Source organism: Dama dama, chromosome 22 (genome assembly GCF_033118175.1).
Source record: "Dama dama isolate Ldn47 chromosome 22, ASM3311817v1, whole genome shotgun sequence".
Lineage (NCBI taxonomy): Eukaryota > Metazoa > Chordata > Mammalia > Artiodactyla > Cervidae > Dama > Dama dama.
In genome coordinates, this window is record NC_083702.1 from 16,674,599 (window position 1) to 16,697,535 (window position 22,937).

The window sequence follows — 22,937 nt, forward strand, 5'->3', positions numbered from 1 at the left end:
AATGCCTGATGGTGCTGCCACCTGCTGGCCTTCAGGGTAAGGGCTAGAGAAGGTTATGCATTTTTAGGGACAGAAAAGCCTTGGGTTGGAGGCCCAGATGTCCCTTTGTAAATCTCAGGGGAATCCCCACCCTTCCTCAGGGCCTTTCTGGTGACTGCGGCTGAGTGTTCAGGGTTCCTATCCAAAGAGCAGTGGAAATCGCAGTTGAGGGGGGTCTTTTGTGACCCTTTCTTCTCCTTTAACCCCGTTCTCCCTGTCCTTAGTTAGCCAGAAGCTCTGGCACAGGAATGAGCAGGGTTCAATGCCCAGGATAATGGCACAGGAGGAAGGATTAGAGATGGGGAGTGCAGGAGGGCGCAGAGGAGAGAGACGCTTGCTTGACCTGGGGTCCCGCCCTGCTTCCCTCGGAAATTACACATAGAGGGAACTTACCTGAAGCTCTAGTGGTTAAAACTCCTTGTTTCCAATCCCTGGTCAGGGAACTAAGATCCCACATGCCATGCAGTGCAGCTAATAAAGAAATTTTTAAAAATGACAAGTAGAACAGGGACTGCTATGACCCCAAAGCACCACTAGGCTTTGTTTTAAGACCCTCCCCGGACTTCCCTGGTGGTCCAGGGGTTAAGACAACCCGCTTCCCAGGCAAGCGGCATGGCATTGATCTCTGGTCAGGGTACTAAGGTCCAAGCACAAAAAATGAAAAAGAAAAAGGCCCTTCCTCCCCCCATCAATGGACTCAGGCCTGTCAATGAGCTTGTCCTTTAGGGAAACAAGGGCAGCTGAGGATGGGATGGAGACATCCTTTTATCCTCAGCATCTGGTCCAGGGTGTGAGCCCCTGAGGGTCATGGCACCAGGGGCTGGGCAAACAGGGTGGCTGTGGACCACCAGTTGTGGATGTGACTGGTAATGGAAGTAAAGTATGATGCTATAAAGAACAATATTGCATAGGAAGCTGGAATGTTAGGTCCAGAATCAAGGTAAATTGGAAGTGGCCAAACAGGAGATGACAGGAGTGAACGCTGACATTTTAGGAATCAGTGAACTAAAATGGACTGGAATGGGAGAGCAGGAGTAGGAGTAGGTCAGATGACCATTATATCTACAACTGTGGGCAAGATTCCCTTAGAAGAACTAGAGTAGCTCTCATAGTCAACAAAAGAGCCCAAAATGCAATATTTGGGTGCAGTCTCAAAAAACGACAGAATGCAAAGAAATAGAGGAAAACAATAGAATGGGAAAGACTAGAGATCTCTTCAAGAAAATCAGAGATACTAAGGCAACATTTCATGCAGAAATGGGCACAATAAAGAATAGAAATGGTATGGACCTAACAGAAGCAGAAGATATTAAGAAGAGGTGGCAAGAATACACAGAAGAACTATACAAAAAAGATCTTAATGACCCAGATAACCATGATGGTGTGGTCACTCACCTAGAGCCAGACAACCTGGAATTCGAAGTCAAGTGGGCCTTAGGAAGCATCATTACGAACAAAGCTAATGGAGGTGGTGGAATTCCAGCTGAGCTCTTTCAAATCCTAAAAGATGATGCTGTGAAAGTGCTGCACTCAATATGTCAGCAAATTTGGGAAAACTCAGCAATGGCCACAGGACTGGAAAAGGTCAGTTTTCATTCCAGTCCCAAAGAAAGGCAATGCCAAAGAATGTTCAAACTATTGCACACTTGCACTCATCTCACACGCTAGTAAAGTAATTCTGAAAATTCTCCACACTCGGCTGCAACAGTATGTGAATCTAAAGCTTCCAGATGTTCAAGCTGGATTTAGAAAAGGCAGAAGAACCAGAGATCAAATTGCCAACATCTGTTGGATCATAGAAAAAGGAAGAGAGTTCCAGAAAAACATCTATTCCTGTTTTATTGACTATGCCAAAGCCTTTGACTATGTGGATCACTACAAACTGTGGAAAATTTTGAAAGAGATGGGAACACCAGACCACCTTACCTGCCTCCTGAGAAATCTGTAGGCAGGTCAAGAAGCAACAGTTAGAATTGGACATGAGACAGACTGGTTCCAAATTGGGAAAGTAGTATGTCAAGCCTGTATATTGTCACCCTGCTTACTTATTTAACGTGTATGCACAGATATCTTGTGAAATGAAGTACATTTCATTTAGGGCTGGATGAAGAACAAGGTGGAATCAAGATTGCTGGGAGAAATATCAGTAACCTCAGATGTGCAGATGACACCACCTTTATGGCAGAAAGCAAAGAGGAACTGACGAGCCTCTTGATGAAAGTGAAAGAGGAGAGTGAAAAAGCTGGCTTAAAACTCAACATTCAAAATACTAAAATCATGACATCTGGTCCCATCACTTCATGGCAAATAGATGGGAAAACAATGGAAACAGTGACAGACTTTATTTTGGGGGGCTTCAAAATCACTGCAGATGGTGACTGCAGCCATGAAATTAAAAGATGCTTGCTCCTTTGAAGAAAAGCTATGGCCAACCTAGATAGCGTATTAAAAAGCAAAGACATTACTTTCCCGACAAAGGTCCGTTTTGTCAAGTGGAGGTCACTCAGTCGTTTTCCACTCTTTGCGACGCCATGGAATTCTCCAGGCCAGAATACTGGAGTGGGTAGCCTTTCCCTTCTCCAGGGGATCTTCCCAACCCAGGGATCAAACCCAGGTCTTCCTAATGGCAGGCTGATTCTTTACCAACTGAGCTACCATGGAAGCCCATCTAATCAAAGCGATGGTTTTTCCAGTAGTCATGTATGAATGTGAGAGTTGTCCATGTAGTCCCTGGGGTCACTTAGAGTCACAAAAAGTCAGACATGACTCAACGACTGAACTGAACTGAAGGTCATCACTAAATGTAGTCTGAGAGCAGGCACAAGGAAGAGGCCAGGTGGATCCCGGTTGGAGGTTTCGCCAGCAGGCTTGTATGTCAGAGCCAAGGAGTGGATCTGCTGGCAGGGCTGATCCATGACATGACCCGCACATGGTCTGTGCCCTGCCAGGTGAGGAAGGACAAAAGATAGGGGAGAGGGTGAGGGCCAGATTAGGAGGCAAGAAAGAGGGGGCATCTAGGGACTTCCCTGGCAGTCCAGTGGTTAAGACTTCACCTTCCAATGCAGGGGGTGAGGGTTTGAACTGTGCTTGGGGAGCTAGGATCTCACATGCCTTGTGGTGAAAAAAACCAAAACATAAAACAGAAGCAATATTGTAACAAAGTCAATAAAAACTTTAAAAATGGTCCACACACAAAAAATCTTTAAAAAGGAAGAACTGGCATCTTGTCTAGCAAATGCAAATTAGTATCTGGACGGCAGTGTGTGTGTGTGTTGTGTGTTCACCGTGAGGGTAGGATGGCAGATGTGCGGGTAGAAGAGGTGGTTCAAGAAGGTAAGTCTTGGCAGAAGCTCTCCCATCTGCCTAGGGGTTCTGAGTTCGGTCCTGGTATCATGTAACATGACTGGACCTCATTAACTTAGATCCAGCCTGACGTGCCCAACCACACACAATCTTGACTTATACATAATGTTAGGCTTTTCTGGTGGATCAGCTGGTAAAGAATCTGCCCCTTGTAGGAGACCCGAGTTCAATACCTGGTTTGGGAAGATCCCCTGGAGGAGGCAATGGCAACCCACTCCAATGTTCCTGTCTGGAGAATTACATGGACAGAGGAGCCTGGTGGGCTACAGTTAGTGTCGCAAACAGCTGGACATGACTGAACGACTTAACACTTTCAGCTCCTTCATATGTTGTGTCATACCCTTGACTTATACCCTGGGCAGAAAGAAGAAATGGCCTTGTGATGATTGCTCATGCGCTTGTTTTGAAACCAGTATTGAAGACATTGTTATATTGATCATGCCTTGTATGATTTGATTCTGGGGAGAAAAAAGTTTCTTTATGTAATGTAAGTTTTTCCTCTTAGGATATATTTATATCTACATAACTATATCAGTTCAGGTCAGCCACTCAGTCATGTCCGACGCTTTGCGACTCCATGGACTGCAGCATGCCAGGCTTCCCTGTCCATCACCAACTCCTGGAGCTTGCTCAAACTCATGTCCATCGAATCGGTGATGCCATCCAACCATCCCTTCCTCTGTCATCCCCTTCTCCTCCTGCCTTCAATCTTTCCCATCATCAGGGTCTTTTCAAATGAGTCAGTTCTTCACATCAGATGGTCAGAGTATTGTAGTTTCAGCCTCAGCATCAATTCTTCCAGTGAATATTCAGGACTGATTTCCTTTAGGATTGACTGGTTTGATCTCCTTGAAGTCCAAGGGACTCTCAAGAGTTTTCTCCAACATGACAGTTCAAAATAATCAATTCTTCAGCACTCAGCTTTCTTTATAGTCCAATTCTCACATCCATACATGACTACTGGAAAACCCATAGCTTTGACTAGATGGACCTTTGTCCGCAAAGCAGTGTCTCTGCTTTTTAATATGCTCTGCTTTTAATGTCTCTGCTTTTTAATCTTTTAATATGCTGTTTAGATTTAACTATATACCTGTACCTATATCTGTATCTACCTCTATCTATATCTAGATATATCTAGATCGAAATATATTGACACAGACATACAGATTCCATTGTTTGCTAAATTTTATTAAGAGTATATATTAGTTTTATTTATCTATTTTGATGATTGAAAAAATGATACAAGTTTCTCCTTGCCAAGGCAAAAATATATATACCTAGATATAAAAATAAATGAGATAAATGAAATTAATATATGTTCATTAAATACAATTTAGCAAATAGTGGAGAATAGGGGGAAACAAAACAGACAAAATAACACTAAAGGTAACTCAGTTTAATATTTTGAGCATTTGGTACTATGTGTAGGTTTCAGCTCTCTGTGGCTCTGGAGTAAAACCTGAGAAATGACTAAGACTAGGTTAGAAAGGCCATGTTTGACTAAAAAACTGGGTTTCAAAAATGGTGGACCTGAGGGAATCCCCTGGTGGTCCGGTGGTTAGGACTCTGGACCTTCACTGCCATGGACCTGGGTTCAATCCCTGGTTGGGGAGCTAATGGTCCCAAACTTCCGTGACTCAGCCAAAAAACTGAAAAGGCAAAACAACCAAAAATTCCAAATGGTGGACCTGAATCCTCATCTGTTGCTGGTGGGAGTGTAAAACGGTGCAATCACTGTTGGAAAGAGCGTGGCAGTGCCTCAAAGAGTTACACTGAGTTAGGACATGTACGTGTGTGTGTGTGTGTGTGTGTGTGTGTGTGTGTGTGTGTGTGTGCTCAGTCATGTCCGGCTCTTTGCAACCTCATGGACAGTAGTGCCGCAGGCTCCTCTGTCCATGCAATGCTCCAGGCAAGAATACTGGAGTGAGTTGCCATTTCCTCCTTCAGAGCATCTCCCTCCTCATAGATCGCATCCTTGTTTCCTGTGTCTCCGGCATTGCAGGTGGATTCTTTACTGCTGAGCTACTGGGGATGTGAACCAGCAATTCCAGTAGAGAATTGAAGATCCTTAAAACAGAAATTTGTACAGGAATGCTCACTGCAGCAATATCCATAAAAAGCAAATAGTGAAAATGACCCAAATATCAACCCATTGCTGAATGCGTAAACAAAATGTATTTTACCCACACAGTGGAATTCTATTCAGACGTGAAAAGAAATGGAGTACTGACTCACGCTACGCTGTGGGTGAACCTGGAAAAGATTACATGGGATGAAAGAAGTCAGGCGCAAAAGTTCTTACATGATCCCCTTGAGATGCCGTGTCTGGAACAGGCAAGTCCATAGAGATAGAAAGTGGTTAGTGGTTGCCAGAGGACTGGGAGAAGGTAGAGTTGGAGTCTCTTTCGGAGATGAGGGAAATGTTCTAGAATAAGTGCTAATGGTTGCACAAATCGTGAACATGCTAAAATGACTGAATTGTGCACTTTATGATTTTTATGTTGTATGAATTTTACATCACACACACACAAAATGCTTTAAAACAATGCTGGGCTTTCAGGCACTATAGCATCAAGGTAGGGAGATATTTGGGGGAAGAGAGCCTGTCTGTGTATCCTTAAAGCAGACCATGTCAAGAGAGGGTTTTCTTTTACTTCAGCTCATCTGTTTCTCTTCCTCTTTCATTTTCTTTCTGGTTAACTTCCTTCTGGCTTTTCCTTTCCGGGTTATCCCTCGACCCTCAAGAAGAAGGGGTGAGCTCCTTGCTTCTCCTTTTCTGGGCTTTCTTGGTTCCCCTTTCCTTCCTCACTTTCTCCCTCTCCTTCCCCCTTTCTATTCTGAGGCTGTCTGGCACCCACAGGCCCATTCGCAGCTGAAGCCCTTCTGGTCAGGAAACTAAGATCCCACAAGCTACATGCTGTGGCCAATATATATATATAATTTATTCATTTTTGATTAAAAATGTTGTCAAATTTAAAACATTGTGACTATTATGCAACACACACACACCCCACAGTATTTATATTCTCGTGGCCTTGAATGTCTTTGAAAGAATACCCAGGAAATAGAGAATAGGGAAGGACGTGAGACCCTCAGAGAGGTAAAATAACTTTCTAAAAGTCACACAGCTAGAAGCAGCTAGTAAATGGTCTGAACTCACTGGTGCACTCATGTAGTCATTCATTCCTCAGATACTCATGGAACTTACTTCTTTTATCTAAAAAATATTATTTTATTGATGTATAATTGATTTACAATGTGTTAATTTCTGCTGTACAGTGCAGTAATTCAGTTTTTTATATATATATATATATTTTCATATTCTTTTCCATTACAGTATGACAGGATATTGAATATAGTTCCCTGTGCTACACAGTAGGACCTTGTTGTTTATCCACTGAGCATTGTACTTAATTGCAAGAAACAGAAACCAACTCTGGTAGATTTCAGCAGAAGAGGAATTTATTAAAGGGGTCCTGGAATGCTTTTAGAAGTGCCAGGAGAGCTGGGGAGCCGGGTGTGGACACGTCACAGCAGGAACAGTGGACACAGTGTGGCTGCCCCTGCCCCTGCCATGGCCTAGTCACTTCACCTTGCGAGGCTTACCCACTGGGGCCGGCTGCTGGGTGCCGCTTGCAAGCCCCAACTCCTCCTCCATCTTAGGGTGGCTGCCACTGTCCCCAGAGGTTCTGTAGGGCTGCTTCTTGGCATTATTGCTTCTGGATTCAAATTCTAGACAGTGCCTTTGATGAACAGAGCATGAGTGTATGGCTTGCTCCAGAACTGACAGACTGCTGAGGGACATGCTTCCTGCATTTGCATCTTCTCTCCTAGGAGATGGGTTCTGTTTCCAAGACTCACAGTGAGGAGCTCCCCAAATGTGGTAAAGATATTTTGATGCTGTGCAGCCAGAGGAACACCTAAAGGTCCTTTTTACATCGATTGTATGAATGATGCAGCTAGACATGGTGCATGCAAAGGTAAATCACACCTAGAACCTGCTTGCAGACAACTCATAGACTCAGAATTCCCTTCCTTTCAACTTGTAGTTATTTGCCACCACAGTTTGCAAAGCCCTCTCACTCTGTTTGTTTCCTTAGATCGTTCTGACAGATAAGCTGTGTAAGGTAGACAGAACTGATATTCTCTCTATTTCATTCTTGAAGAAGCTAAGAAGTTAGATGATGAGCCCAAAGTCCCTCTGCCGGTGAGTGGCAGAGTGGAGACTTGGCCTGTCCTCTGATTCCAGGCCCAGTGTCAGCTGAAAGCAAGATGTGATCACAAATATCAGGCTTCATTGGTTCCTGGGCATGTGACTTTCCCCAGCATTTTTTTTTTTTTTATGTGACCAGAACCAGCCTTCTTTATTTATTTTTAACTTCTCATCACACACATTTTTAAACATACACTGAAGAAAATAATATAATAAACTCCCACTACCCACCATTTCAATAATTATAACTGAAATGTTGCTGCTACGAGACATGAATGATGCTGGAATTCTTGGCATCTGGAGAAGAGGAATTCAATCCAGGGCTAGTGATGAGGCTTGATCACTTAAAACTTTTTGTGTAATAAAGTTTTATTAAAGTTTATAAAAGAGATAGAGAAAGCTTCTAACATAGACATCAGAAGGGGACAGAAAGAGTGCCCCCTTGCTTGTTTTTAGCAAGGAGTTATATATCTATTAGCAAGCTGCTAATTAGAGAAAGGAAATACCTCAAAACTGAGAGAGTCGCACCAGGCCCCTCACCAACAACATATACATTTTGAGAGAGCGTTGGCACAGCAGGAGTCATCCTCGGGCTGTAAAACACTTGACAGGAATCTTGAAGAGAGGCAGATTTCCAAGCCAATACATAGGTCATTAACATAGCTTAACAAAATATTTCCATAAGAAAAACGCAGTGGTTAGCTCAAGGTTGGAGATAAAGTTAGGTTCCAGAGGAACCAGGTGTCGCCATGACAACACAGGATTAGAAGAAAAAAAAAATGTCTACCACTTGAAGTTTTATTTCCTCCTGCCACTTGGGGACCTCTGGCCTCCCTACCAAGGATATTAACGCTCTCATTTTCCCATTTTCTCTTAGGAGAATTATGTTGCCAAGGGAAAGGGGCGGTGTTCTCATTCCATAACTGCTTCTGAGCTGGTAAGGGGTGTTGTCCCTAAATTATTGAGGCATAAAAGCTCATTTGGTAAAGAATCTGCCTGCAATGCAGCAGCCCTGGGTTCGATTCCTGGGTCAGGAAGATCCCCTGGAGAAGGAAATGGTAACCCACTCCAGTATTGTTGCCTGGAGAATGCCATGGACAGAGGAGCCTGGCAGGCTACAGTCCATGGGATTGCAAGAGTCAGACATGACTTAGCAAGTAAAGAGATACTCCTAAGCCTTCTATTGAGGGTCTCTGATTCAGGGACCCCAGGTAATAGTTGGAGGAGGCTGTGGTACTCATAGGAGACTGAATAACCATAACTTCATGCAGCTAGAAACAAATCCAGCTACACAGTTACAGGTGTAGGGAGTAAACAGCAAAAACAGAACAATCAGCAAAATTAAAAGTCACATTATGTCCATAAAGGTACAAAGTGTTACACCAGTCCATTTTAGGACCGTTAGATGACATTAGATTAAGAAGAGACATCACATATGATTGTTGGCACAGGTAGTCATGGACTTGGAAAAAGTCCTTTCCCTGAAGTGGAGATGTCTACCATGGGAAGCCTTCCATTGATGAGGAGGGGAGCACTCTACAGACCCAGCAATTGGACAGATTGTGGAATGAGGTGTAGAAATGAGCCCAGGACAGGAAGGCATTGTCTTGAGGGTCAAACGGCAAACTCAGGATTTTTGGAATCAGCAAAAGCAGGCCCACATAGATTGCGAGGCCCATCTGGTAAGGACCTTCCCAGAGGGGCTTGAGAGATTGACCCTCAGGTCCCAATGTCTTTATTAACAGAATCTTGGTTCCTGGCTCAAACAGCATTGTTTGACTCAGAGGCTGGGTAAGAAGTCGCCTCCCAGAGTTCCTGTAATGTCTGTTGAAAAGCTAAAAGTTGAGTTACATAGTTAGTTAATTCCAAGGCTTTAGGAAAGCTCTGGGTGTAAGCCTTTAAGAATTTTTCATTGCTCATTTTCAGGAATTACTAATCTTCCATCCTCAGACTGTATCCATCCTTTTCCAGTAATCTTTGCTCCTCTTTTCTTTATCTTTTTAATTCTTCCTCTGTATATTGAGGTTCTTCCTGTTCAGCCGGACCTGTCCAGAACAAGGGTATCTGTAGTGAAAGGGGTTCCTTCGTAAAGGAGTTCAACAGGGATTTCAGCAGTCAGCCAGCTGATTGCCCTGGGCTACTTTACTCCCATCCCATTTGTGCCCTTTGCAATGCATAACAGCTACTTTCTTAGGTCATCAAAAGTCTTTCAATCTCTTTGAAATGTTTAATAGGTTCTCCTGTTGCTTTTTTTTTCCATATTGCAGCATGAGCATGTAAAGTCAAATAAGCAAACAGAGTCAGTGTAGATATTTACTCGCTAACCTTTGCTTAACTCTAGAGCTCCCGTCAGAGCCACAAGCTCCGCTAACTGAACATTCATCCCTGGTAGGGAGAGACTTTGCTTCTAAAACCTGTTCAACTATCACCATGGCATAACCTGTTTTCCATTTCCCATGCCAAACAAAGGAACTGTCATCCAAACATTAACTTTAGGGTTTGAGATTTCACTCACATAAGAAGTCAGTTACAGTGAGATTTCGCCCATTAACAAACTTAAGAGCTTTAGGCATTAGCAAAACAATAGTAGCAATTACCCTTAAGCAATGTGGCCATAGCCATTTTTTTCCCCCAGTAACTAACTTAACTCTAATCCTGTGGGCAAGCTCAAAGCCGCAGCCTGCAGAAGAGCAGCTTAAAGAGACTTAAAAGCCTTTTGAGTCTCTGAAGACCAAACCAGCTTGTTGGTTTGGGCCTGCTGAGTTTCAGTTATAAGTTTAGATAAAGGGCGGACAAGTTCCCCATAACCCAGAATCCAAATGTGGCAACAGCTGTGATGCCCCCAAATACTCTAAATTGTCTTAAAGTCATAGGTAGTTGATGATTTAGTATAGGCTTAATTCTCTTGGGGCCTATGGCCCTCATCCCTTCTAGAAAGAAAGCATCTTTCAAATCAATGACTGAAGAATATTTGGCTCATTTAGGAATTTCAGACAATGCAGTATAAAGATTTGGAGAAGGCAATGGCATCCCACTCCAGTACTCTTGCCTGGAAAATCCCATGATGCAGGAGCCTGGTAGGCTACAGTCCATGGGGTCTCTAAGAGTCGGACATGACTGAGCGACTTCACTTTCACTTTTCACTTTCATGCATTGGAGAAGGAAATGGCAACTGACTCCAGTGTTCTTGCCTGGAGAATCCCAGGGATGGGGGAGCCTGGTGGGCTGCCATCTATGGGGTCGCACAGAGTCGGACATGACAAGCGATTTAGCAGCAGCAGCAGCAGGTGTAAAGGAACCACAGCCTCATTTGTTATTGTGAAACCTGAACTAATCTCCATTTATCATTTAACATTTTTATACCCAAGATAAAAGTGTGGCATGGACTGTTACAGGGAAATAATTGCCCCGGCTCCTTTAAATTCTCAATGGTGGGTTTTAACCCTTTCTTAATCTTGGGTTTCAGTGAATACTGCTTTTGGTGTGGAAATAGGTGAGGGTCTTTGGGCTTGACAATGACAGGAATAGCAGTCTGTGCTTGACCCACAGTTTTTCCATCAGCCCATACTCTAGGATTTACATTTTGTCCAATTAATGGGAGAGAAAGAGAGGGCTCCATATTCATGAAAACAGAGGCATGGAGCTTGCTCAGTATATCCTTCTCCAAAGGGGTGAGGGACACTCTGGCACAATCAGAAATTTGTGTGGAAACAGCAGAATTCCAGTTGCAGCTTAGAGGACAACTGAAATAATAATGTTTGGCTCTTCCAGACAGCCCCATTACAGTAGTGGATCAGGGAGAAAGTGAGCCAGGGGCTTCAGTAAGCATGGAATAAGTTGCCCCAGTGTCTAAAAGGAAATCGACTGATTTGAACTTCCCCCACTCGCCCAGTTATTAATACCTGGGGTTCCTCAGTTATTAATTACCTGGGGTAATTAGGATAGGAGCTTGTGTGGGGACCCCTGGGCACCTTCAATCCTGATTGTCTTGCAAGTCCGACCCCTTGGGCCCCTGCCTCAGAGGGCAGTCTCCTCTCCAGTGTGGTCCTTTGAAGACCTGACATGGAGCTGGGGGCGACTTAGACACCTGAGAACAACCTCACTTGAGATGCCCCTCCCTTCCACAGTAATAGCAAGTCCATCCCTTTTCACCTGGGTCCCTCTGGACATTTTCCTCTGGCTGTTTTAGAGCAGATCTGAGAGCCATTGCTCAGGCTTCAGTCTTTCCTGTTTTTTTTTTTTTTTTTCTGCCTCTTCTCCTCCTCCTACCTGCCATAATAAACTGAGCCACTTGCAACAGGTTATCAAAGACTGATTGGGTTCATACGCCTGTTTTAGGAGCTTAGTGGATATCTGGAGCCAACTGAGTGAGACGTCTCTCTTTTAAGATCATTCCTCCCTCTGCAATTTAGGGATCAATCTCAGTGAATCTGTGAAGGGTTTCCTGCAGTCTATCTAGGAATTTACCAGGAGCTTCCTTCTTTCCCTGTTCTGTGTTAGTCAGTTTGGCAAAAAGTCTTAGCATGCACCCACTTGAGTCCTGACAAGAACACATCTGACAAAGTGACTCTGGTCCCCATCTTTCTTTAGCCATGTTATAATCCCAGTCTGACTCTGTTCTGTTGTGGGGACCATCTGATTCCCAGTAGAGAAGGTGGCTATCTTGCCCTCTCCCTTTTCTGCTGATTCTTTACCAAGCCATTTATCTCCATAGGCAACAGCTTTTCCCCAAAACTCAAGTTTTGGAGTTGGGAGTTAGTGTCTATACCAAGACATATATTATGTCTTTCCAAGTAAGATCATAAAGTAAAGTTAGTCCCATAAAGGCTTCTATATACTTTTTGGTATATATATATACCAAATATATATATATATATATATATATATATATATATATATATATATATATATATATTCCATATATACCTCTAAACAGTCTCAACTGCAATTGGAACTGTTTGAATTTCTACTGAGACTGAGGCAACCCCTCCTGGAAGGCTGTCCTGACTCTCAACTTGCTTAGTTAGGAGCCCCAGAAATGGGCAAAGTAAGAGGACAGGAGGGAGCTGAAGATTTCACACCCAAATCTGCACCCTTAAGATAAAAGTCTGGCATGTCTTGCAGACAGAAAGAGCAATATATATGGCACTTCGGCCCAATTTTCTTGTTTTTCACAGAGCCAGTCTAACTGTAAAACAGTTATTATAATTAAGAGACCTTTCAACTGGCCAGCATTCCCCATCTTCCAAAGGATACTGTGACCATTCAGTATCACAGAACATAAGGCATGTCTTTTTAAACTCTGGAGATCTAATTTGTTCCAGTTTTTTAAAAATACATTTTAAAGGGGGTGGTTCTGGAACTGCTAGCTCCCATCTGCAAGAGAGAAAAAAGTGGCGTCTACAGCCTTGGCTTTTTTTTTTTACTGGAGGCGTCCCTCCCTGCTCTAGATGGGGGTGGAGACAGACTTTACACTGAAGCTTTCATTCCCTGTCAGATTTAGTCTGCCCCTTACCAACACAGGCTCCTTCCTCGTCCCTCCTGGTTCTACCACCAAGGTGGGGTGGAGATGCACAGGGGTAGACCTGATGGCATCCAAGATTGAAGTCCAGTTCCTCACCATTAAAACCTTTGCCTGATTTTGTTTTCTTTCTCTGATGCCACCTGGCGTTCAACAGAGCAGCCTTCCAGAATGCCTCCCAAGCTAGGACCTCTGGGGGAAGCATCTGTCCTCCATGTGCCAGTGCACACTCCTAAGCACAGTCCTGACGGCAGTAGAAGTGGTGAGTCATAAGGGGATGAACAACCCACCAAGATGTCCCTTCTGAGTGTCACCACCACATCAGTATATGTGATAGCAAAAGAGGTGGTGATGGGCCAGCCAGTGAGAAAAAAGTGATTTTTGTCCTCGAGCTATTAAGGCCAATCCTTCCAGTTCATTCCACAGATTCCACAGAAAGAATACTTAAGGAGTTGAGACAAAAGCCACCAGAGAGCCTCCTCTGGTCCACTAAGAGCCTAGTGCTATCAAAGGAAGAAGCCCACTGCACTTCCAATCTGACCAGACCCTGGAATTCCCGATCTGTGTCCTCAAAAACCTCATGATCACCAGCAGTGATTCTATCCACATAGATTGGAGGGACAGCCATGACAAAGATACACTTTTAGGTCATTGGCCCCTGAGGCAGGCAGCCAAAAGAGTAACCTCTAGCCTGAGAGATGTTCCTGGAGCTGAGCTAGAATTCCTCCTCGTTCCTTAGTAGGTTCTTGTAACTTACGGTTCCTAGCAAGGCTAGGTGCTTCCAAACTTGGGATCTAAGTAAAAGTACATAGCAAGCATGGATCACAAGTCCCTTGAAAGTCTATAATCTGACAGATTAGGTTAGTACTACTAATTCCCAGGCAGTTATGAAATGGTCAAAGCGACCAGAAAGTATGACCAAGAAAGGAGTGTTCTGTCCACATGCTTCGTTCGTCTCTGGCTGCTCCCGCAGAGGAGTCATTGGGTGCCTCTTGACATGAGCAGGTCGGTATAATCCCCCAGCGATTTCTGCCATAAACCGTATGAGGTTGCCACAGAACTGCAGATTAGGACACAACTCTTGCTTCACATTTGTTTGTATATTTCTTTCAATCAATCACACACACAGGCACACTGTACAGTTAGCAAAGTAAAGCAGAAAATGTGTTTACTAGGAGATCAAAGAACTAGAGCTCTCAATGTCTTTACCTTGTCCTGATCCCAGACAGGACCCCAACATGAAAGGTTGCTGCTACAAGCTGTGAACAACGCCAGGATTCTTGGCCTCTGGAGGAGAGCAATTCGATCCGGGGCTATTTCCTCCTACTGTTGGGGACCTCTGGCCTCCCTACAAAGGCTATTAACACTTTCATAACCTATGGCCAATTTTGTTTCATTGATAATCCCCACTCACCCCCACCTCCATCCCTAGTATTTTAATTTAATTTAATTTCCCAGAATGTCCTTGACCAGGGGTTGAATTCATGCCCCCTGAAGTGGAAGCAATGAGTCTTAACCACTGGACCACTGAGAAGGTCCCATGTACATCCCCAGTGTTTTAAAGCAAACAGAATTCCCTAAAAAATGGGACTCTAAACTCAATGATTACATACATCACATATTATTTCTTTTTCATCACCTCACCAAGACACTAGATACATTATGGCACCATTTTATGCAAGTTTGAAGTAGCACAACAAAAGCATCAACAAAGTCTCAGTTTAGATGCTAATTACAAATTATTTTTTAAATACCAAGAATTGTGTCATTATTAAAAATTGAATAATTTCAGAACTGGTGAGCAAGTAAGTCTCTTTATGTTTTTGTCACCACAGCTGCTCAACGGAAGTGCCTACCTACCTTCATGATCATTCCACCTGTATGGTTTGGAATGGAATAATTATCGTGACTATTTTTCAGATTTACACTTGCCATTATTTTAATGTAAAACTGTTTTTAATAGCTCAAACAGTTCATTAAGTACTGATATTTATGTTTAAAAACTCTCTCCCAGGGACTTCCCAGGCAGTCCAGTGGTTAAGACTTCACCTTCCAGGGCAGGAGTGTAGGTTCGATCCCTGGTTGAGGAGCTAAGATTCCAGATGCCTTGTGGCTAAAAAAACCAAAACATAAAACAGAAGCAATATTGTAACAAATTCAATAAAGACTTAAAAAGTGGTCCACATCAAAACAAACAAAAAAACCAAATGAACAAAAAAACACAGCTCACTGCCATATCAATAACTCTGGAATAGATAAATTGCTCTGAAGAAGGCCAGGCCCCACAACATCCAGCATTGTTTGTTTAGAACACTTCTGAATTTGAATGCATCTTGGAATCAATGATATTGGACAGTTTATTCAGCAACTTAAAAAACTTCTAGGGGTATGTCAAAGGAGGGGCATTTTCATTTGATGAAGTTGTAGATTCATTGGAATGCATCCCTAAGATGGGGGTGAAGTGAAGTGAAGTGAAGTCGCTCAGTCGTGTCCAACTCTTTGCGATCCTGTGGATGGTAGCCTACCAGGCTCCTCTGTCCATGGGATTCTCCAGGCAAGAATACTGGAGTGGGTTACCATTTCCTTCTCCAAGGGATCTTCCCAACCCAGGGATCGAACCCAGGTCTCCTGCATTGGAGGCAGATGCTTTAACCTCTGAGCCACCAGGGAAGCCCAAGACGGAGGTAGAAAGTGACAAAGGACAGGAGGACAGCTGGGGGAGTCAGGGAGGGCTCTGATGAGGAGGTGTACAGGTCTACCACCCCTTGTTCCCTTGTCTGAAGCTCTAAATTCCAAAAGGCTCTGGAATCAAAGTGTTTTGTTTTTGTTCTTGTATTTTTCCCCCCATGATTGGCACCAAAACCTAACCTAAACTGACTTAAAGTAATTTATAAATAGAATATGTAATGGTAACTAATTGGTAACTTAATTCTACTTGTGAGGATCAATCTGTTTAGCTGCAGATATATTAATGTTTGATGATGGAGCATTATTCCAGCCCCCTAGGGGGAGGTGCAGGAGGAGATGTTAGCTATTGGGTCTCTATACCTGGGAGTCTTTTTTTGGGGGGGGAATGTTTTGAGGCTTGGGGAGTCTTAGTTCCCCAACCAGGGATTGAACCTGAGTTCTCAGCATTGAGACCTGGGGTCCCTGCAATGAGCTGCCACAGAATTCCCTGCACTGACTTTTCCAAAAGCCACAAAATCTTGAGTTTTGAAGCATGTCTGGACCCAAAGGTTATGGGTAAATGACACTGGATTGTATCTGAACCTTGCCTTGGTGGGTGGATATAATTTAGATGTGTAGCGATGTGGAGGGGATTTCAGGAAGAGGAAAAAGCATCATTTCACAGCGTCTGGATCTTGGTGTAAGTCAGTATCCAACCACTACATTTGCTTTAAAGGCGGAGATGGCCTGCATTTCTTTCTTTCTTTTTGTATTTATAATTCTGTGTATTTGTTTTTTTTGTGAAAACTATTTATTTTATTGTTTATTATTTATTTACTTGGCTGCTCGGGGTCTTGACTGTGACAGGCAGGATCTTCCATCTTTGTTGAGGCATGCAGGATATTTTAGTTGGGGCATGCGAACTCTTAGTTGTGGCATGTGGGATCTAGTTCTCTGACCAGGTATGGAACCCCGGGCATCCTGAATTGGGATCAAGATCTCAGGGAGATGTTTGGGGGGGCGGGGTGGAGGGGAGGGGAGGGTGCAGGGGAGAGGCCAGTCTCTGCAACTGCTGCACTGGGTGCTCCTCCCTGGGGCAGTGTCCAGTCCAGAGGTCAGCACACTCCCCCCACCTTCTCCCCAGCCTCCTCCCTGCCCTGTCCCCTCACTCCGTCCCCTGCTGGGATTGGGCTGGCTTGGGACCAGTTAACTGAGGGTGAGGGTTTCCAGTCATGGTCTCTGAAACGGCTCCAACATGCTCAGCAAGACCTCTGGGAGAGACCGCCTATGGAAGGGGGTCTCAGGCACAGAGGCTGACCCTACAGGCTGAGGGACTCCTCCCCACCTTGCTGCTCCCTATGAGCTGGAGGAGGAAGGCAGTGTGGCCTCACCTCCTGAGTCTGAGTCTCCTTTCTCCCTGGGAAAAGGGATGGGGTAAGTGTTTTCGAGTGTGCATGCGTGTGCATACTGGAGGGATGAGGTGTATGGGGAGGGGCAGGGTGCTCCCACCTCCCTGAGTAAGTCTGGGCACAGGGGTCCTCCCATGCCCAGGATTGTCTCCTCTGGTGTCTCCCTCCCTCCTTGGTCCCCACCAGGCTTACTCACATTTCTCAAGGCCTGTTGTTGGATCTCTGCCTCTCTGTGGATATGACAAGGTCTTCATCCACTCTGCATCCAGGGAGAGCAGGGTCATGCAGAGGAGGGAAGGGGGAGGGAGGCACTTTGTAGAAGGAAGGGAGGAACCATTCTGGAAGGAAGGTTGTGGGGAATGAACTATTTGCATACAAAAAACAAAACAAAACAAAATTTTTTTTCCCCAGTTTAATTTAGTTTTGAAATCCCTGATTGTGCTGCCACCTGCCGGCCCACAGAGGAAAGGGCTAGAGATGCTTCTGCATTTTTAGGGACAGAAAAGCCTTGGGTTGGAGGCCCAGATGTCCCTTTCCAAATCTAATGGGAATCCCCCCCTTCCTCAAGGCCCTTTCTGGTGACTGCGGCTGTGTTCAGGGTTCAGACTATGTTCAGGGTTCCTACCCAAAAAGCAGTGGAAATGGCAGTCTCTTCTCCCTCAATCCCATTCTCCCTGTCCTTACTCAGTCAGCAGCTCTGGTCCAGGAATGACCAGGGTTCAGTGCCCAGAATAATGGGATAGGAACAAGGGCTAGAGATGGGGAGTGCAGGGAGTGCAGGAGGGAGCAGAGGAGAGAGAAGCTTGGTTGACCTGGGGCCCTGCTCTGCTTCCCTCAGCAATGACACGTTGAGGGAACTTAACCTGGCAGTATAGTGTCTAAAATTCCATGTTTCTGATACAGGGGGGACAGGTTTGACCCCTGGTCAGGGAACTAAGATCCCACATGTCATGTGGTGCTGCTAATAAAGAAATTAAAAAAAATGACATGTAGAATAGGGACTGCCATGCCCCCAAAGCACCACTAGAGTCTATCTTAAAACAGGACTTCCCTGGTGGTCCAGTATGAAAAGGCAAAAAGACGTGACACTGAAAGATGAACTTCCCAGGTCGGTAAGTGCCCCATATGCTACCGCAGAAGAGTGAATGAACAGCTCCAGACGGAATAAGAGGAAGAGCCAAAGTGGACACAATGCCCAGTTGTGGATGTGACTGGTGGTGAAAGTAAAGTTCAATGCTGTAAAGAACAATATTGCACAGGAACCTGGAATGTTAGGTCCATGAATCAAGGTAAATTGGAAGTGGTCAAACAGGAGATGGCAAGAGTGAACATCAATGTTTAGGAATCAGTGAGCTAACATGGACCAGAAGGGGTGAATTTAATTCAGATGACCATTATATTCACTACTGTGAGCAAGAATCCCTAAGAAGAAATGGAGTAGCCCTCACAGTAAAAAAAAGAGTACAAAATGCAGTCCTTCAGTGCAATTTCAAAAACAACAGAATGATCTCCATTCATTTCCAAAGCAAGCCATTCAATATTACAGTAATCCAAGTCTTTGTCCCAACCACTGATGCCAAGGAAGCTGAAATTGAACGGTTCCATAATGACCTACAAGACCTTCCAGAACTAACATCAAAAAAAGATGGTCCTTTTCATCATAGGGTACTAGAATGCAAAAGTAGGAAGTCAAGAGATGCCTGGAGTAAGATGCAAGTTTGGCCTTGGAGTACAAAATGAAGCAGGGCAAAGGTTAACAGAGTTTTGCCAAGAGAAAGCACTGGTCATAGTAAACACCCTCTTCCAACAGCACAACATGACTGATGACTCTTGGACATCACCAGATGGTCAATAGTGAAATCAGATTGACTATATTCTTTGCAGCCAAAGATGGAGAAGCTCTATACAGTCAGCAAATCAAGACCAGCAGCTGAATGTGGCTAAGATCAAGAACACCTTATTGCAAAATTCAGACTTAAATTGAAGAAAGTAGGGAAAACCAGCAGGCCTTTCAGGTATGATCAAAATCAAATCTTATGATTGGTTATACAGTGGAAGTGATAAATAGATTCAAGGGATGAGACCCGATAGAGTGCCTGAAGAACTATGGATGGAGGTTCGTGACATTGTACAGCAGGTGGTGATTAAATCCATCCCCAAGAAAAAGAAATGTGAAAAGGCAAAATGGTTGTCTGAGGAGGCCTTACAAATAGTTGAGAAAAGAAGAGAAATGAAAGGCAAAGAAGAAAAGGAAAGATATACCCATCTGAATGCAGAATTCCAAAGAATAGCAAGGAGAGATAAGAAAGCCTTTCTCGGTGATCAATGCAAAGAAATAGATGAAAACAATAGAATGGGAAAGACTAGAGAGCTCTTCAAGAAAATTAGAGATACCATGGGAGCATTCCATGCAAAGATGGACACAATAAAGGACAGAAACAGTATGGACCTAACGGAAGCAGAAGATATTAAGAAGAGGGGGCAAGAATATACAGAAGAATTGTACACAAAAGATCTTCATGACCCAGATAACCACGATGGTGTGATCACTCACCTAGAGCCAGACATCCTGGAATGGGAAGTCAACTGGGCCTTAGGAAGTATCACTATGAGCAAAGCTAATGGAGGTAATGGAAATCCAGCTGAGCTTTTTCAAGTCCTAAAAGCTGATGCTGTGAAAGTGCTGCACTCAATATGCCAGCAAATTTGGAAAACTCAGCAGTGGCTACAGGACTGGTAAAGGTCAATTTTCATTCCAAGCCCTAAGAAAGGCAGTGCCAAAGAATATTCAAACTAACACACAATTGCATTCAATTCACATGCTAACAAAGTAATGCTCAAAATTCTCCAACCTAGGCTTTAACAGTATATGAACCAAGAACTTCCAGATGTTCAAGCTGTATTTAGAAAAGGCAGAGGAATCAGAAATCAAATTGCCAGCATCCGCTGGATCATTGAAAAAGCAAGAGAGTTCCAGAAAAACATGTACTTCTGCTTCATTGACCACGCTAAAGCTTTGACTGTGTGAATCATAACAAACTATGGGACATTCTTAAAGAGATGGGAATACCAGACCACTTTACCTGCCTCCTGAGAAACCTGTATGCAGGTCAAGAAGCAACAGTAAAAACTGGACATGAAACAACAGACCAGTTCCAAATAGGAAAAGGAGTACATCAAGGCTGTATATTGTCACCCTGCTTATTTAACTTATATGCAGAGTACATCATGAGAAACGCTGGGCTGGATGAAGCACAAGCTGGAATCAAGATTGCTGGGAGAAATATCAATAACCTCAGATATGCAGATGACACCACCCTTATGGCAGAAAGCAAAGAGGAACTGAAGAGTCTCTTGATGAAAGTGAAAGAGGAGAGTGAAAATGCTGGCTTAAAACTCAACACTTAAAAAAACAAAAAAAAAAAAAACAAAAAAAAACTCAACACTTAGAAAACTAAAATCATGGCATCTGGTCCCATCTCTTCATGGCAAATAGATGGGGAACCAGTGACAGACTTCATTTTTTTCGGCTCCCAGATCACTGCAGATGGTGACTGCAGCCATGAAACTAAAAGATGCGTCTTCCTTGGAAGAAAAACCATGACCAGCCTAGACAGCATATTAAAAAGCAGAGAGATTACTTTGCCGACAAAGGTCATCTAGTCAAAGCTATGGTTTTTCCAGTAGTCATGTATGGATGTGGGTTGGACCATAAAGAAAGCTGAGCACAAGAATTGATGATTTTGAACTGTGGAGCTGGAGAAGATTCTTGAGAGTCCCTTGGGCTTCAAGGAGATCAAACCAGTCAATCCTAAAGGAAATCAGTCCTGAATATTTATTGGAAGGACTAATGCTGGAGCTGAAGCTCCAATACTTTGGCCACCTGATGCGAAGAGCCAGCTCTTTAGAAAAGACCCTCATGCTGGCAAAGATTAAAGGCAGGAGAAAAGGGGACAACAGAGGATGAGATGACTGGATAGCATCAGCAACTCAATGTACATGAGTTTTAGCAAGATGGTGAGATGGTGAGGCACAGGGAAGCCTGGCTTGCTGCAGTCCATGGGGAGGTGAAGTGTCAGACATGACTGAAGGCTGAACAAAAACCAATGGTTAAGACTCTGAGGTTCCAATGCAAGGAGTATAGGTTTAATCCCTGGTCAGGGAAGTAAAATCCCACATGCAGTGCAACCGAAAAAAAAAAAGAAAGAAAACTTTCCTCCTTCTCTCAATGGACTCAGGCCTGCCAATGACCTTGTCCATTAGGGAAACAAGGGCAGCTGAGGACGGGTTGGAGACATCCTCTTATTGTCAGCATCTGGTCCAGAGTGTGAGCCCCTGAGGGTCACGGCATCTGGGGCTGTGCAAACACTGTGTCTGTGAACCACCAGTGACTTGGTCTTTTCCGAGCGGAAACCAGGCCCTGAGAGGAGAAAGGGCTCTTGCCTTTCCTGTCCTCAGGCTGTCATGTTCTGTATTAAATGTTTGCTCTTTAGGGAAGCCTTCCTTCAACTATCCAGGCCTCTGGGAGAGACCACCTATGGAAGAGGGTTTCAGGCATAGAGGCCCACCCTTCAGGCCGAGGCACCCCCCACCTTGCTGCTCCCTATGAGTTGGAGGAGGAAGGCAGTGTGGCCTCACCTGAGGTCTGAGTCTCCTTTCTCCCCAGGAGGAGGGATGGGGCTTGTGTTTGCGAGTGTGCATGCATGTGCACACTGGAGGGATCAGGTGTATGGGGAGGGGCAGGGTGCCCCCACCTCCCTGAGTAACTCTGTGCACAGGGGGCCTCCTGTGCCCAGGATTGTCTCCTCTGGTGTCTCCCTCCCTCCTTGGTCTCCATCAGGCTTACTCACATTTCTCAAGGCCTGTTGTTGGATCTCCGACTCTCATGACAGTGTCTTAATCTACTCTGTGTCCAGGGAGAGCAGGGTCATGCAGAGGAGGGAAGGGGGAGGGAGGGACTGTGGAGGGGGGATGGGCTAACCATTCTGCGAGGATGATTGTATGGAATGAAATATTTTCATGAAGGAAATAGAAAAAAAATTCTGTTTCCAGTTTAGTTTTGAAATCCCTGATCGTGCTGCCACTGGCTGGCCTAGATGGGGAACTGCTGTGCTGTGCTTAGTCACTCAGTCGTGTCTTTGCAACCCCATGGACTGTAGACCATCCGGCTCTTCTGTCCATGGGGATTCTGCAGGCAAGAATACTGGAGTGGGTTGCCATGCCCTCCTCCAGGGGATCTTCCCAAACCCGGGAACTCCCGGTATCCCGCATTGCATGCGGATTCTTTACCCTCTGAGCCACCCCGGTAGCCTGCGAAGGGCTAGAGATGGGCTTTTAGGGACAGAAAAGCCTTGGGTTGGAGACCCAGATGTCCCTTTCTAAATCTGATGGGAATCCCCCCTTCCTCAGGGCCCTTCCTGGGGACTGCAGCTGTGTGTTCAGGGTTCCTACCCAAAGGGCAGTGGAAATCGCAGTTGACGGGGGTTGTTTCCTGGCCCTCTCTTCTCTGTTAACCCTGTTCTCCCTGTCCTTAGTCAGTCAGCAGCTCTGGTCCAGGAACAGCCAGGGGTTCAATGCCCGGAATAATGGAACAGGAGCAAGGATTAGACAGGAGAAGTGCAGGAGGCCGCAGAGGAGAGACAAGCTTGATTGCCCTGGGGCCCTGCCCTGCTTCCCTCAGCAATGACACGTTGAGGGAACTTACCTGAAGGCCCAGTGGTTGAAA

The 22,937-nt window shown here is 44.6% G+C and overlaps 1 long non-coding RNA gene and 1 other non-coding gene across 4 annotated transcripts; both read right to left on the reverse strand.

The window, feature by feature from the left end:
* Positions 1-437: 437 nt before the first annotated feature.
* Positions 438-22,108, reverse strand: LOC133043247 (uncharacterized). Of its 3 annotated transcripts, none has more exons than XR_009689676.1 (3): positions 17,409-17,564; positions 15,186-15,249; positions 438-510 (listed from the first exon to the last, which is right to left on the reverse strand). It is a non-coding gene; the product is annotated as an uncharacterized LOC133043247 (long non-coding RNA). The 3 variants fall into 3 exon arrangements; XR_009689677.1 differs by lacking the exon at positions 438-510 and adding an exon at positions 7,841-9,660; XR_009689675.1 differs by lacking the exon at positions 438-510 and adding an exon at positions 22,063-22,108 and having other exon boundaries at positions 14,941-15,249; positions 17,409-17,550.
* Positions 15,735-15,806, reverse strand: TRNAW-CCA (transfer RNA tryptophan (anticodon CCA)). Its single transcript has one exon. It is a non-coding gene; the product is annotated as a tRNA-Trp (tRNA).
* Positions 22,109-22,937: the final 829 nt, after the last annotated feature.